This window comes from Arvicanthis niloticus, chromosome 3 (assembly GCF_011762505.2).
Source record: "Arvicanthis niloticus isolate mArvNil1 chromosome 3, mArvNil1.pat.X, whole genome shotgun sequence".
NCBI lineage: Eukaryota > Metazoa > Chordata > Mammalia > Rodentia > Muridae > Arvicanthis > Arvicanthis niloticus.
The window spans coordinates 74,841,098-74,857,874 of NC_047660.1; positions in this window are offsets into that span (position 1 = coordinate 74,841,098).

Here is a 16,777-nt window from a genome sequence, read left to right on the forward strand (position 1 = left end):
GAAATAAGGCCAAGAGAAGGATTTGAGGGATGTTATGATTTGAGTCTGAAATGTTCTTCAACAAGTTGGTAGAACTGTTTTTGAGCGACTGTGGAATCTTTAAGAGGAATCTTTAAGAGGGTCACTGAGCAGGGAGGGGTAGGGTGTGGTGGTGTTCTGAAGGGTATGCCATATCTATCTCAGTTTTCCGTCTATGACAAGCTGCCAGCAAGCCATCCCTTCCCCACCTTGACAGACTGTATCCTCCCATCTGTGAGCAAAACAAACCCTTTAGGTTGTCAGGATAAGAAAAGCATCGGATACAGAGGGACTGTTGATTATCACCTCCGTGAGCAAGACCCTAAGTGATGACCTAGTGAAGTGGTGGGCTTCTCCACTTTCTCTCAGCCCTTCATACATTATACTATGCTCTGCTCTTGACATAGTAGATCACACCTTTAATACCAGCACTCAGGAGGTAGAGGCTGGAGGATCTCTGTGGGTCTGAGGCCAATCTGTTTAGTGAGAACAAGAACAGCCAGAACCATAGAGACCTGATTCAAAAACAAACAAAAAACCCCCAAAACAAACAAAATACCCAAAACAAAACAAAACAAAAAAAAGCCCCTATGTTTATGCTCTGAGTTCAATGACAGGATAGGGAAGGGTGCTATCATTTTTCCATCAAGGACCCCAGGAATCCGTGGGGAGACTGTGTTAGAGAAGAATGGTAGCACTTACAAGGGACACCTGGTCTGTCTTCTAGAAGCCCTGCCCACCCCCCAAAAAGGCTAGTCTGTGAGGCACACACCCTTCTCTGCATAACTCTGACACAGAACTAGAGCCATGGGGGGACACCCCTTACCTCCTCATGTGAGACACCATGTTGTCTGGAGGGAGCAGGCCAGGCAACCCATCAGCCTGACTTAGAAGTGTCCAGCTAATCCCAACTCCTAGAAGATTCCCTCAGGATATGAGGATGTGCAGCAGAGTTTGCTTCTGCAAGCATTCTGTTGGGCTCGTGTAGCTTCTTGAGAACTTGTAGTGCTGTGGTCATTTTTGACGTGGGTACCAACACTTCTCCAACCCATATAATTTTCATTAGCAAACTCTTTCCCCCTGGATCCTCCCCCCACCCCCATTAAAAAAAAAAAACAGTTTCTTCCTCCAAATGCAGAGACTGGTTGACACTACCCTCTCCTACTTTCTCTCAATTTAGCTCAAATTGAAGTGTGAGGGGGCAGAATATTCTGCCCTAGTGATATCCACTTCCTAATCCCCAAGACCCAGGAGTAGTGCATTGTAACATGGCAAAAAATGAATTAAGAGCATTCATATCTGATCTTAAAGTAGGGTTGATCAGCCTCATCATCCACAAGCTTCTTAAAGTAGGGGCAGGAGGAAGAGGAAGAAGAGCGAGTGAGACAAAGGGAGGAACTACCTACTGCTGGCTTTGAAGACTAGAGGGGTCCCAAGCTGGGAGGCAGCCTCTGGAAGCTAAATAAGACAGGAAGTGGATTCTCTCCTAGGACAGCTGAGAAATAGCCTCCTGCTGACATCTTGGTTTTCCCCTCAGTGAATAGACAGTCAACTCTAGCTGCTATTAACAAAACTCATAACCCGGGAGGCTTAAACAACAGCAATTGGTTTCTCACACAGCTGAGCCTGGAAAGCCCAAGCCCCAGAGTTGGCATTGAATTTTGCTGCCTGTCAGCGTGTGAACCTCTGGGACTTGTTGGCACTGTGGTTGCTTGGGATCGGGCTGTCAGTGCTGGCCAAGCATGACCTGTAACTCTAGTTTTGTGACATACACCTTCCAGGCCAGGGAAGCTTCGGCTCTTCTCTTGTTCAGTGTCCTTAGAACAAAGATGGTGGGGGTGGGGGGAGACAGAGTCTGAATTCTGGGGAGTGGGATAGGCTGTCTTGCCACTGACTTTGGAAGCAGACATGGCTCTGGAGTATGGGAGTATAGCAGTATGTGGAAGTGCCTCAGTGGAAGACAATTGAGTCTACCTGTCATGCCTGGATGCCAAGATGGTTTGATAAACATAACAGCACTGGGTGACAGTTTTATTGGTTCTTCCTAACAGTTCTGGGGTCCTCTAGAACGTGCCTAGAATTCCAGCAAATAAGATTATATTTATGTGTGTACATACATGCATATATACACATACATTGTTTTGAGATAAAACTTCATGATGTATCCCAGCCTAAACTTGAACTTCTGACCGTCTTACCTCAGCTTCCTAAATGCTGCTGTTAAATGCAGTGTCTGGCCTTATAATCTCAATCTCTCTCTCTCTCTCTCTCTCTCTCTCTCTCTCTCTCTCTCTCTCTCTCTCTGGTGTGGTTTTATTTATTTTTATTTTGTGTGAATATGTGTGTTCCTCTCTCTGTGTGTATATATACCACATGTGTATGGGTGCCTGCAGAGGACAGAAGATGGTGTCAGATGCACCAGAGCTGGAGTTACAGGTGATGGTTAGCCAAACTCTGGTCCTCTGGGAAGTACATGCACTAACCCCTGAGCAACCAGTCCTCCACCATTCTTTTGAGACAGTTTTGCTGTATGCCCCAGAGTAGCCTTGAACTCTTAGTCATCCTGCCTTGCCTCCCAAGTGCTGGGATTATAGGTGCACACCAGGACACCCAGTCTCAATTTTTAAATGAATTTGTGTGGTGTGTGTGTGTATGCACAGACACTCGTGTGCATATTTATGTGTATTAGTGCACACATGTGTGCATGCATACAAAGGGCACAGGATAGCCCCCAGCAGCATCCTCGAGAGCTCCATGTTTCCTTTGCATCCAGGTCTGTTATTGGCCTGGAGCTCAGAAATTAGGATAGACCACCTGTCTGGTGAGCCCCAGGGATCCTCCTGTCTCCACCAGCTCCGTGCTGGGCTATAAATGTGTTGCACAATGCTTAGCATTTTTATGTAGATATTCGTGGATGAAACTCAGGTCCTCATTATTTTGAAGCAGGAACTTTATTGACTGAGTTATCTGCACTGGCCCATCTTCATATTTTTTTAAACACACAAACGTAGGTCTGTGTTTAATAAGTATAATCCAGTCATGACCTTTCTTTGCATTGGCTACTAAACTTGTAAACTATTTACTTATTTGGTTGGTTGGTTGGTTGGTTTTTTGAGTCAGTATCTCTCTACACAGTCCCAACTGTCCTGGATCTCACTTCTTAGACGAGGCTGGCCTCACACTCACAGTACTGGGATTAAAGGCATGTACCACCATGGCCTGTTAAATCATTTAATTTTTATGACAATATCTTATGCATTGACATTTCATTTAAAAATATGAGTTAGAGATTTCAGGTTAATTTAAGTCAAGCTTATTTTCCAATCATTATTTTGTTCATGGTAACTATTTTAAAAAGAAAGAGTTCTCTTGAGGGCCAGTGAAAGGGTTCAGTGGGCAAAGGTACTCACCAAGTGCTGGCCTGGTGACCTGAGTTTGATCCCCAAAACCTACGTAAAGATGAAAAGAGAGAACAGATGCCGAAAAGTTGTCCTCTGACCTCCACACCTGCATCTGGCATCCAATGCTCCCCATCCATATGCCATGCACACACACAATAATAAAATACATGATTTTTAAAAGAACCCTTTCGAAAATACATAGCAAGCCTGGTGTGGTGGACCACATCTCTAATCCTAACACTCAGGAGGCAGAGGCAGGCAGATATCTGAGTTTCCAGCCAGCCTGGTCTACAGAGTGAGTTCCTGAATAGGGGTATAAAAAAAAAAAAATCTAAAAAAAAAAAAAAAAGAGAGAAGAAAAGAAAAAAGAGGAAGAGAAAGAAGGGGAGAAGAAAAAAAAGGAAGAAAAGAAAATACATGGTGAAAGAAACCTACCCTTTGTTGTTTTTATTCATTTGTGTTTTGATTGTTTTTCCACCTGGACCTAGTGGATCATTTTACTTTGGATCCATCAGAGCAGCACTGTCCAACAGAAACATAATGCAAGCCATGCTTTTCATTTTTCATTTTAATTTTTAGCAGCCACATTAAAAACTAGTAAAAAGAAACAGGTGGAATTAATGGGGGTATTTTATTTAACAAAATACATCCTAGATATAACCATTTCAACATGTAATCAGAAGGAAAATTTATTAGAGCAGTTATTTGGCACCACTGGTTTTTTTTTTCCACAGTAAGCCTTTGAAGTATATTATAAAAGTCTGAGTATTACAGCCCATCTCAATTTAGAACAGTATGTTTCTAGAGCTCAATAGCCCTGTGGGGCTGATCTAGATTTCTGAGAACAGGACAGACACATCAGCATGGTGACCGGAACACAGGCTTGGAGCTTCTATTTGTTCCTCTGCTCAAGTCCCTCACCCTACATCCCCCTCTCTGAGGACACTTCTCACACAACAGCCCTTCCCTTCTCCCCAACGCCTGTAGATCCCAATTCCTAAAGCCTACTGTGGGAGCGCCTCTGGAGGTTTCTGTGGCCTGCCTGGAAGTTGGCTGGCAGCTGGCCAGCGCTCATCTGCCCAAGAGCTGTCACTTTTGACTTTGATGGCTGAGCTATGTGAGGACATGTGTTTGGAAAGAAGGCCCACAGACCCGGGATGTTTCTCTGAAATCGATACTTCTGTTTATCACCTGGCTGTCAAAACACTGGGACTGCCTGTTGGGAGCTGTCTGTGGAGGGAAGGTCTGAGCCAGCTCCTGGGGTCTGGGTCCTGGGCTATGCACAGAAGCCCTTCCAAACTACCCCATCTCCCAGTGGACCGATGCTTTTTGAGCCCCCTCTCCAGCCTGTCAGTGCAAGCAAATCGGTCACTTGTGTCTCCATTAGCACCTCCATCCTCGTGTCGGGGCTTGTTTATTTTACACATAGATGGCTGTTTGTCTTCACAGCCGGTTAGTTCACCACAGTGACATTGATGAGGTTTGACAGGGCAGCTTGTTTGTGTATCGCAGACTAGCGAGTACGAGAGTAAAGGGCACATGCTCTCCAAACACGAGGAAATGGGTTCAGTTCTTGCCCTTGCCACTTACTTAGCTCTGAGCTGGTTCTGGTGCCCTGACTTCAAGCCAACCTCTTATCTGTAGATGGGACATAGTAGTGGGAGGCGCTTGTCGTGGCTTAAATGAGATAACACATCCAGAGCTCTTGGCTTGAAGACATAGTACCCACTGCTATTCTTTCCTAGTCCTCTTTAGAGTTCAGTTAATTGCCTCAGCTTATTGGACAGATTAAGAAATCCCTATTGAAAACTAACAGTCTATTGGGGCTGGACTCTGCCTGGGAACACAGCCCGCGTTCCCACACATGAGACCTGTGTCCAGTCCCTGCTCAGGCATGTGGTAAGATAGGATGTCTCTGGTGAGCTCACTGTCCAGTGGAGAAATGGCCCCTCTATGAGAGAGGGCTGTCTAGAAGAGCCAAATAGACTCAAAGAGTCCAACGATGAGACCACAGGAGGACTAACTAAAACTGTCATATGATATGGTGATTGCCCTTGAGCCCTGTAGGACAAAGCAAACACTTGTCACACAGGCAGTGGTACTATTCCAAATTGCCATGGATATTTTGGTTCTGGGATAAGAATTGGCCAACCCACATTAGTTGGGTTGTTCCCAGGGCCTTGAGTCAATCCCAGTCAAATCAGGGGCTTTGGCCTGGAAATGCAGCTCAGCAGTAGAGCCTTTGTCTGGCATGTTTTAAGGCCTGAGTTCTATCTGCAATGCCACATAAAAAAAATAAATAAATAACAAATAAATTTAAATATTCTGCCTGGGGTTGGGGGGGAGGGAATGATAACAGGATGTCCTGAGCCTGGTTTTTAGGAAGGAATGTACATTTATACAGTATGCAAGGAAACTTGTTTTGGTCAGAAATTCACCAGGGAAGGTTTGAACTGAACCAACAAGTGGGATGCTGATGCTGGAATGCAGCAGGGTAACCATCTTACAGGGACAAACAAGACGCTGACATGCCTAGGAAACAGCATCCACAAAAAGTCATGTAATACAAACGAGGCTGTTGTCCCAACAAATGAAGACTGCCTACTCAGGCATGGCAGAGTGAAAATGTGGAAGGAGCCTGGGTCCCTGAATGAGCTCAGGGAACCTTGTCTCCTCACTTGTCTGGACTTCCCGTCTGCTTCTGTTTCATAATGATGAAGTGGAGGAGGAAGAGAGAGGAGGGGGAGGGGGAAGGGAGAGGGAGAGGTCAGAAACTGCTTAGACTGTATTCTAGAGTTTCTGTGGCGGAAGCCTATCATACCCTAATGTATTCCCAGGCCAACTCAACTGACAGAATAAAGCAGTTGATAGGCAAAGTGATCTCAGGGGAGGGTTGAAACTCATAGGGCTTTGTAGGTCATGAGAAGGAGGTGGGATTTTATTCTAGGGAGATTGGTTGCATGACCTGTATTGTATTGTATTGTATTGTATTGTATTGTATTGTATTGTATTGTATTGTATTGTTTGTCTGTGAGAGGCTCTCACTACATAGCTCTGGCTGGTCTAGGACTCACTATGTGGACTAACCTGGCCTCTGAGATCCACCCGCCTTATCTCATGATCATGCCCCCACCCATGGCTGATTTGCATTCTTAAAAGAACAGCTTATGGGTAGAGAGTGGAATTTAGCAAAATTATAGTTCGGGTCTGGGAGACCAGTGAGGAGGATGCTTTTACAAATATCCAGGTGAGAGGCACTGGTCACCTTTTTAAGGGAGGGCTGGCACCATCACACAGACAGCAAATTCTCAGCACCAAGATTTACCCGGGGGGGGGGGGGTGGGGGTGCGCAAAGGCAGACAGAAGCAACAGCAGGCAGCAGGCAGCAGGCAGCAGGCAGCAGGCAGCAGGCAGCAGGCAGCAGGCAGCAGGCAGCAGGCAGCAGGCAGCAGGCAGCAGGCAGCAGGCAGCAGGCAGCAGGCAGCAGGCAGCAGGCAGCAGGCAGCAGGCAGCAGGCAGCAGGCAGCAGGCAGCAGGCAGCAGGCAGGTACTTTTTGCAGGAGTGAGTTTTTAAGGTGAAAAAGGAGAGCCTGTGCTAGTGTGAGAGAATTGGTAAATCCCGATTGGACATATTAGCCAAATAATGAATTTTGATTTTTGGACCTTGGTGTTTTGTCTCAGGAATGAATGCGCCAGTAGTTTCTAAATTAGTGAATGGGCCTTGGGGGCTAGCTTTAGAAATGTAACCTGTCGGTGCCATGTTCTCAACATGCTCAGGCCTATTAGACCCCTTCAACCTTAGTCAAGGGTGGCAGCAGCAAGGATCAGAGAGGAGAGACGGGTCAAAGTCTAGACATCATTTTGATGGTGGTTTATAAAGGATGGCTTGATTAATTTGGCTCTTCGGGGTTCTGGAATAAATGAAAAACACAAAGCATTCAATAGGCCCAAGGGTATCAGTCTTATGTACCAAAGGGTCCCTGATTCTGATGCTGTGTCTAATCTGCCAGAAAATGCCTGTGAATAGGATTAGAGAAACAGCTCACTACTCTGGTGGCTTTTAACATGCTTCTCAAACTGTCCCTGAGGCTGGTCTCAGGACGGAGGGATGGCAGCAAGCCTGGCCCAGGACCTGGAGAGCCCCTCACTGCTGCCATCCAACAGGTGAGTGTGTTCTGCCTGTCTCCACACAGCAAATAATGGCAGAGTGCCTCTTACAAGTTACCGAGTAGTGTAGAAATGGAGGGGGTAAAAGAAACAAAGATGGTGGCACTGAGCATGTGTTCTGCTGTTCTCCGCACTGAGATGTGACAAAAAGCTAGTCGTTGATTTTTATCTCTTAGCCTTTCTCAAAGGCCCTGCATCAATCACCCTCCTGGAATTGAGGATGCTTAATTAATAAATGGTAATCCTGCAGCCCCTTCTCGGTTAAAACATCAAGCTCCCAGAATCCCCTGTTCTTAACTAGGATAGATTGTTGGATATACCTCAGTGCTAATTGTAATTGGTAAGATGGGGAAGGACCTTGACACTGTGGGACCCTTGAACCTGGATGCCGTTCACTTGTATTGGCTGCAAAATTGCCTTCTCCAGAAACCTAACCAGCTAAAGAAAAAGTCCTTCCTACCTATATCTGGAGCACTGTCGTAGGGAAAAGTAGGCACTACCAATGATCCTCTTTGCTGGCTGCCCTGTCTCCTAGTCCAGTCTTCTTCAACCATTGACTGATAAAGATGAGAACTAAATGTCTACCAAAGAACCATGTGTTAAAATCTCGGTCTCCTGCCTATGGTCCTGTTGGCAGGCACAGTCTGTGGTACTTTTGATGGGCACAGTCTATGGTACTATTTGTGGGCACAGCTTGTGGTACTGTTGGCAGGTGATAGAACCTTTAAGAAGGGGAGGAAGTTAGGTTATTGAGAGGCTGTCTTTAGGGAAGAAATGGCACTCTGGTCCCTTCCTTTTTCTCTTCCAGGCTACCATGAGGAGAATCGTTCCTCGGCTCTGTGCTGCTAGCAGGATGTGCTACCCAGATTCCAAAGCAACACACCAATGGACTGTAGAAACCTCCAAATTTGTGAACCACATAAAGCTTTCCTCTTTCAAAGCTGATTCTTTTTCTCTCTTGCCCAGTTTCTTGGTATGTCCTTCTCTCCCCTTTCTTCTAGGACCAATGACAAAGCAACTTCCAGGTAGGAGTGACCACTTGATAAATACAGGGAGTTTTTTTGGTTATTTTATTTTGTTTTGTTTGGGGGAGGGGTCTCATGTAGCCCAGGCTGACCTCAAACTCATGTAGCTGAGGCTGACCTCAAATTCCTAATATCCCTGCTTTTACCTCACAAGTCTCAAGATTACAGGTATATGCCACCACACCTGGATGTTAAATGCAGTTTTCATATATAACTTATGTTCCATGTGGCATTCGGAGCAATTTTTACATTTTAAAATAGTTGTTTCTGAAATTGAAATGTAACTGAATGTCCTGAATATTTTATTTCCAGTCATAACCCCCCACCCCAAGAAATGTGCTTATGGTAGAAGGTAATAAAAAAGCCTTAGGAATCTCCAAATACTGTGCCGAGTACAGGACCTCCCTGTTGACTGAAGAGGCTCGGGCTTCAGAATACAGGGGCTCCCTATGCTTGCTCCCTACCGTAAACTGTTCCCAGGTCCTCCAAGGAGCCCATTGTGTGTGAAGGGAGAGGGTGGCAGGGAGGTGGGGTGAGGATGCAGAAGGAACTGACTTTGGCCTCTGCCAGTCTACCTGAATCACACATGTGGGCTTTCTCAGAGTGTGGGGAACCTCATCTAGCCAGCAAAGAGAGCACTCACCAGGACTTTACGAGCATTTTTTTATTGAGTTGTAATTGACAAGAAGAAAAAAAAAAGAACAGAAACAAACAACTCTTAGACATCCCAGAGTTTACTCGTGAGCATGATGTAAGAGAGAGTGAGAGAGAAAGAGAGAGAGAGAGAGAGAGAGAGAGAGAGAGAGAGAGAGACTGTGTGTCTATGTTTCTCTGTGTGTGTGTGTCTGTTTCTGTGTGTCTCTATGTGTCCATGTGTTTATCTGTGCATGTGTATATCTGTCTATGTATGTGTCTGTGTATCTGTGTTTGTGTATGAATATCCATAAACTACTGCCAGACCATGCCAAAGTTAAGGAGAATGTCAGGAGATTCTTGTATAGGACATTAACTCTTCTCTTCTCTAAATTAAAGACCAGAGTAAGGTTCAGCCAGGTCTGCAGTGCCCATAAAACACTTTCCATTAAATCAAATGTTCTTCAGTCTTTGGAGAAATAATGGAAGGTTTGCAGAACAGGCTGCATTTGGCATTACAGACCTCTAATGTCAGTTTATAACCCTACTTAAGAAAACTCGAAGAGAATGCAGTCAGCTTTGTACGCAAAACTTCTTGGCAAAAGTTATACATCATATAAAATAATTAAGGGAATATGAAAAATAAATCCAGGGTGCTGGAGGGATGACTCAGGGGTTAAGAGGGTGTGTTGTGCTCTCAGAGGGTGGGAGTTCTGGTCCCAAAGCCCATGGCTCACAAACTCCAGCTCCAGGGGATCAACAACCATTTGGGTCTCGTTGGGCACCACAGATATGTTCATAGACCCACTGACAGACACACACAAATATATAACTTAAAATAAAAAAGAGTTGGGGCTAGAGGGCTAGCTTGGCGGTTGAGAACACTGCCTGTTCTTCCAGAGAACTGGGGTTCGATTCCCAGTACCCACATGGCAGCTCACAACTGCAACTCCAGTCCTGGGTAGTCTGACTGCTTGTTCTGGCATTGGTGGGCACCTGCATGCACGTAGTGCACAGACAGAGTTGCAGGCAAGATATCTATACACATACTTTAAAATCTTTTTAAAACTTTGTAAAACTATTTTTTAATTAAAAGAAAAACATTAAGACAGATAGTGATGGTGGTGGTGGCAGGCATGCCTTAATCCCAGCAGAGACAAGCAGATCTCAGTGGTTGAGGCAGGGTTTTTCTGTGTAGCCCTGGCTGTCCTGGAGCTCCCTCTGTAGACCAGGCTAGCCTCAAACACTAAACAGAACTCCACCTGTTTAGTGTTTAAACATCTAAATCTCTCCCAAACAGCACCAACTGGGGACCAAGTGTTCAAATAACAGACCCTATGGGGGACAGCTCTTATTCAAGCCACCCATAGGCTCATGTATTTGAACACTTGATCTCTATTTTGTGGTACTGTTTGGGAAGGCCATGGAACCTTTAGGAGGTGAGGCATCATAGAAGAAGTACATCATCAGAGACAGGCCTTGAGGTTTAATGCCCTGCTCCACTCCCCGCCCTCCCACTGTGTTTCCCATGTGTGGATGAAAATGTGACTGGTCTGCCTCCTGATTCCCAGGCTGGCCTCACACCCCTACTCCTAAGCCTTCCCACTGGGATGGACTGTAGCCCCTCTGGATATATAAACCAAAATACAGCCTTCCTTCCTAAACCTGCTTCTTGTCAGAGTGCTTTATCACAGCAATGCAAACATGATTATCACCTCAGGCAGCAACTTAGCTCAGTCGGGGAGGTGGTGGTCACTGTGGCATGCACACAAATAACAAACAATGAAACAACGACAAAAGCATAAGAGGGGAGCTGGGGATAGTGGGTCATGCCTGCGATTCCACCACTCAGGGTTCTACAGAGCTTGAATAAAAGAGCTTGAGCTTAAGGGCAGCCAGGGCTACTTAGTAAGATCCTATCTCAGAAAAGAGAAGGAAGGAGACTTGGCTCCAGTCTGAATGTGCTGACCCACTGTCTCTCAAAGGTACTTAATCAGCCTTGTGTGCCATCTGACTGAAGTTTGTAAATGGATGAGGTGCATTCAGGTGACCACAGGGATGCTTTGTGAGAATCTCTTTGGGAAATCCAACACTCTAGCAGAGGGGGTAGAATGCTTGCCTGGCATTCTGGAAGCCCTGCATTTGATCCCCAGAACCCTGTAAACCAGGCATACAGGCCTCAAATACCTATAATCCCAGCAGTTGGGAGATAGAGGCAGGAAGAGCAGAAGTTCAAGGTCGTCCTGGGCTACATAAGCGATGTCAGAGCCAGCCTCAGGTACATGAAATCCCATTTCAAAGTAAGCCAACAAAAATAAGCCGAAAAGGAAAGCCAAGATTGTTGTGGAAAATAGGACTGTCTCCTAGGAAGCATCCATGACTTAAATGACAGTTCTGATGGTGACAATCCTTGGAGCATCTTCCAGAGCTCTGGCTGAACCGGGACTCAACTCTCTCGTGCTTTGCCTGTGATGATGTCACTGTCACCAGCTGACCCTCTGGCTTCTCCTGTCCTGACTCCTGCTGCCTCATGGTTCTGCTTCCCACTTCTCTCCAGGTGTCATCTGTGCCCTGTGATCTTTGACTCTAGTTCATTCCCACAACCCCTACCCAGAAAGAGTCTAACAAGCCGGCATTCCCCACTCAGCAACGAGCCCCCACCAATGACATCGCTTGTATCAGAGTGACTCCAACCCGCCCCAGGCACCTTGTGGGTCAGAACCTACAGTAGATAAGGCCAAAGATGATGAGAAGTAGCAAAGACTTCAAAAATGGTGGTGTAAACAAGAGAGATTTCCGGGGCTGGGGAGATTGGTTCAGTGTTGCCCAGTAGTTGGTGATCTTGCAGAGGACCCATGGAATCACATGACAACTAATGAGTCTGTAACTCCAGTTCCAGAGGATCTGATGCCGCTTCTGATGTCTGCAGGTTTGCACACAAGTGTTGGCCAGATATACATGTGTACTGAGTGGTTTTGTGTCAACTTGACACAGCTGGAGTTATCACAGAGAAAGGAGCCTCCCTTGAGGAAATGCCTCCATGAGATCCAGCTGTGAGGCATTTTCTCAATTAGTGATCAAGGGGGGAGGGCCCAGCTCATTGTGGGTGATGCCATCCCTGGGCTGGTAGTCCTGGGTTCTATAAGAAAGCAAGCTGAGCAAGCCAGGGGAAGCAAGCCAGTAAGTAACATCCTTCCATGGCTTCTGCATCAGCTCCTGCATCCAGGTTCCTACCCTGTGTGAGTTCCTGTCCTAATTCCTTTGGTGGTCTTTTCCCTTTGCTCTCCAACTCAGTGTCTCTCTCTGAACCCGGAGCTCACTGTTTTAGATCGGCTGGGTGGTCAGTGAGTTCCCAGGACCTGCCTGTCTCTGGCCTCCAATGATGTGTATGCAGATGCCTTCCCTAGACCTGGCTTTTCTGTGGGTGCTGGGGATATGAGCTCAAGTCTTCATGTTACAGCAAATACTTTACCCACTGGGCCATCTTCCCCAGTCCCATACCATTCTTTTTTAGACAGGGTCTTGCTATATGTGCTTGGCTGGACTGGAGCTCACTCTGTAGACCAGTCTTAAAATCACAGAAATCTGCCTACCTCTGCCTGCCATGTGTTGGGATTAGAGGCAAGTGTAGCTGTATCTGGCTAGCACACCATTTCCTTTGAAGGGGACTTCTGTGAAGTTTTTGCAACAACTCCACTTACATCTGACTGGCTGAGGTGCAGTATATTACACCTAATTGTGGTTATACTACAGCCAACTTGCTCTACCGTTCCCAGGCCAGCCTGTTTCTTTGTGGGCTCAGGAAACGTCTGGTTTCTCTACCACCTGGGTCCTTAGAGCTTCTCTACCTTTTCCCACTGCAGCCCCAGATTCTGAACTCCATCTATGGAGTCCCAGGAATGTGACCTGCTGAAACCTGAGCTCCAGGCCAAGGGGAAGGTTCTGTCCCAGCCCAGGCGACGGGGCAGGCTGCCTACACGCACAGGCTAGGATGATGACTTAGAAGCTGGCCTCTGGGGGCCACTATTTTGGGTGCTGCTGACAGTGGATGAGCAGGAAATAGCAACCAGTTCTGAGTTGTCAGGAGGAGAACCCCTGGGGATTGGGGGGGAAGTAGGTTGGGTTGTTTGCTAGGACTGTATCTGATCTGGAAAATTCCAGTCCCCACCAACTCCCTGTTGAACTGGAAAAAGCTATCTCTCCCTAGAGTGGGAGCAGCTGTACATGGCAGGGCCTAGATTCTGAGATGCAGCAATAGCCTTCAGAGGTGTGCCACAGAGATGTGACAGAGCCAGCTGGCAGCACTTGTCCGAGAGCCTGAACCTACACTCTGTTCCAGTTTCTTCCTCAGAGCCTCAGTTGGCTTGTATATAAAATGGGGGTGTGAACCTACTAAGCCAGAATACTTTCAAGTAGATTATTGTGAATAGAATAAGTGGAAGCTAAGATCCAGCCCAGTTGTCAACTTTACCCTGCCAGGTACTCTGAGTCGAAACCCTGTCCACTTGGGAGGAAGGGACACATGCAGGTTGTTGCTCAGGCGTCTTTCTGCCCATAAATGTGGTTCACAGGGATGGGATAACCTTTTCCAATTTGCACCAAGGAGAAGCATCACCCTCCAGGAATAGAATAGAGAAAGAAATGTTCTTTAAGCCCCCCAGAGATGCCAGAGCTGACTCTATAGTCTTGGTGGGGACTCTGGAGAGTTTAAGGGGCTTATGGGTGTTATATGTGAGAAGAGGGTATCAGGTGAGCTAGATGAGAGATGTTGCATGCAGTGCAGCAGGAACAGAGAGGCCTCCCAGTCCCAGGACATGCCAGGATCTGGGCTCCTTCATGGCCTTTGTAACAGGGCCGAGTAGTAGTGGCATGAACCCATGGCTGATGGCTCATAGTCCCACAGAGTCATACCTGAAGGGGTTGCTGGGGGATATTTCAAGGTTGACAGCTCTTCTGGTTTGAGTCTGAAATGTTCCCTTCAGGCTCATCTGTTTGAATGTTTGGTCCCCAGCTGGTGGTACTGCCTGGGAGGTTTTGGAGCCTTTGGAGATGTGAAAATAGATTACAGTGATAGGCATTCTGAAAGCTCTACCTTTTTCTGATCCCAGACTGAGATCTCTGCATCAGGTCTGATGTCTTAGTCACTGCTCTGTTGCTGTGGAGAGACACCATGGCCAAGGCAGCTCTTATAAAAGAGAGTATTTAACTGGGGACTTGCTTGCAGTTTTAGAGGGTTAGTTCATAATCATCATGGCGGGAAGCAGACAGGCATGGTGCTGAGCAGTAGCCGAGAGCTTTACATCCTGATCCACAGGCAGCAGGCAGAGACAGAGACAGAGACAGAGATAGACAGAGACAGGCAGACATACAGAGAGTGGGCCTAGTGTGGGCTTTTGAAAACCTCAAAGCCCACCTCCAGTGACACACCTCCTCCAAACAAGGCCACAACTCCTAATCCTTCCCAAACAGTTCCACTAAATGGAAATTAAGCATTCAGACATAGGAGCCTATGTGGGCCATTCTCATTCAATCAGCCACACTGAGGTCTCTAATTCCTGGTCAGCTACAATGTGAGCAGCCTTACACTCCTGCTGCCACATATGGAGCAACTTTGAATTTCCTCAGAAACTGAGAGCAAAAATAGTGATGTCTTCCTTTAAGTGGCTTCTGTCAGATATTCTGTAACAGTGGTTGTTGGGAGCCGACTCCTAGCGGAAAGCTGCTATCAGCTTTGCAGCCATCTCGAGCCATATACCCTGACAAGAGACTTGTTTTTCAACAGCCTACAACAGCTGAGCACACTCTGATAAACATCTTGTTTTTCTCACATATCTTGTTTTGCTGTTTAGTGCCCCCAGCTGCAAGGCGCACGTGGTAAAGTGTCTTCAGTTGTGTTCCCCTGCTTGTCCACAGCTGCAAGGCACACGGTGAAGTGTATATATACCCAGGATTTTCCTTTTAGTAAATGAGACTTGACCACACACCCTGTCTTGTCTCCATTCTTTGCATCTCTTGCCTCTCCATCCCCACTCTCTCTTTCTCTTGCTAGACCCTGACCCACAGACCAGAGTAGCAACTCAGGACAGGACATAGTGGCCCCCCAAGCGTGGGGCATTGTGGACAGCAACAAGTGGTAAGAAAAACATCAATAAAAATACCTATCATTGGCATAGGAACAGTGGCTGGGAAACTCTGCTGTAAAGCAAGGAACAAGCTAGAAGAGAGGGTCTAGGGGTGGGGGTTCAGGATTGTGAAAAGTTCAGCTGAGGCTGAAGGCCTAACACACTAATGAAAGTGGCTAGTGGGATGCCAGGTTTGGAGCACAAGAGGGAGAACTAGGCCATGTTCCCTGAGGCTGTGAGAACCAAAGCTCACCCAGAAAAGTAGGAGTATCAGGGAGATAGATGCAAGAAGACAGAACCCAGAGAAACCTTCATATTCTAGGGTCAGTCAGAGAAGCAAAAGATAAATGGGACTATCCAAAGAAGAAGGGAGAAATCAAATCATTTCACCCTAAAAGCCATGACTGTGTTGTGCTGTTTGCCAGTGAGAAACCCGAGGGGAACTTTATGTATTGTTTTCTTCTTCCTTTTTTCCTGTAGCCCAGGCTAGCGTCAAACTCACTATGTCCCGGGGAAGACTTCAAATTTCTAATGTTTATGCCTCTACCTTGCAAGGGTGTGACACATGGGCACACAGGTTTATATCATGCTAGATGAGGTGATTTGAATGAAAATGACCCCCATAGGCTCATAGGGAGTGGCATTATTAGGTGTGACCTTGTTGGAGTGGGTGTGGCTTTGTTGGAGGAAGTATCTCACTGTGGAGGTGGGCTTTGAGATTTCAGATGCTCAAGCCAGGCCCTGTGTCACTCTCTCTCCCTGCTGCCTGGTGATCTAGTTATAGAACACTCGGTTTCTTCTCCAGCATCATGTCTGCCTGCATGCCACCATGCTTCCCACCATGACGATAATGGACTAAACTGTTTAAACTGTAAGCCAGCCCCAAATGAATGTTTTTCTGTGTAAGAGTGGCCATGGTCATGGTATCTCTTCATGACAATAGAAACCCTAAGACACTGGGGACCAAACCTAGAGCCCCATGTGTACTAGGGAAACATCCTACCAACTGAGGACATCCCCAGTCCCTGGCCTGGAATTTGCTATGTAGTCTAGGCTAGCCCTGAAGTCACATAGTCCTCCAGCTTCAATGCTAGGTCTATAGGTATAAGCTACTGTGCCTTGCTCCTTTGTTGTTTATGGTGCTGTGGACCACACCCAGCAGGTGACAAACGCTATGCCATTGCTTCATCCCTGCACTCCACCACCAGCTCCAACAGTCAGTTTTTAAATTACTTTTTAAGACTGTTCTTTTTTTATTACACATATTTATTCTTTTTTTTTTTGAGGGGGTGCATTTATGTCACAGTAAGCATATGGAGGTGAGAGGATAATTTGTGGGATTTGGTTCTTTCTTTCTACCACATGGGTCCCAGGGATTGAACTCAGGTCATTGGGTTTGGCAGCAAATACC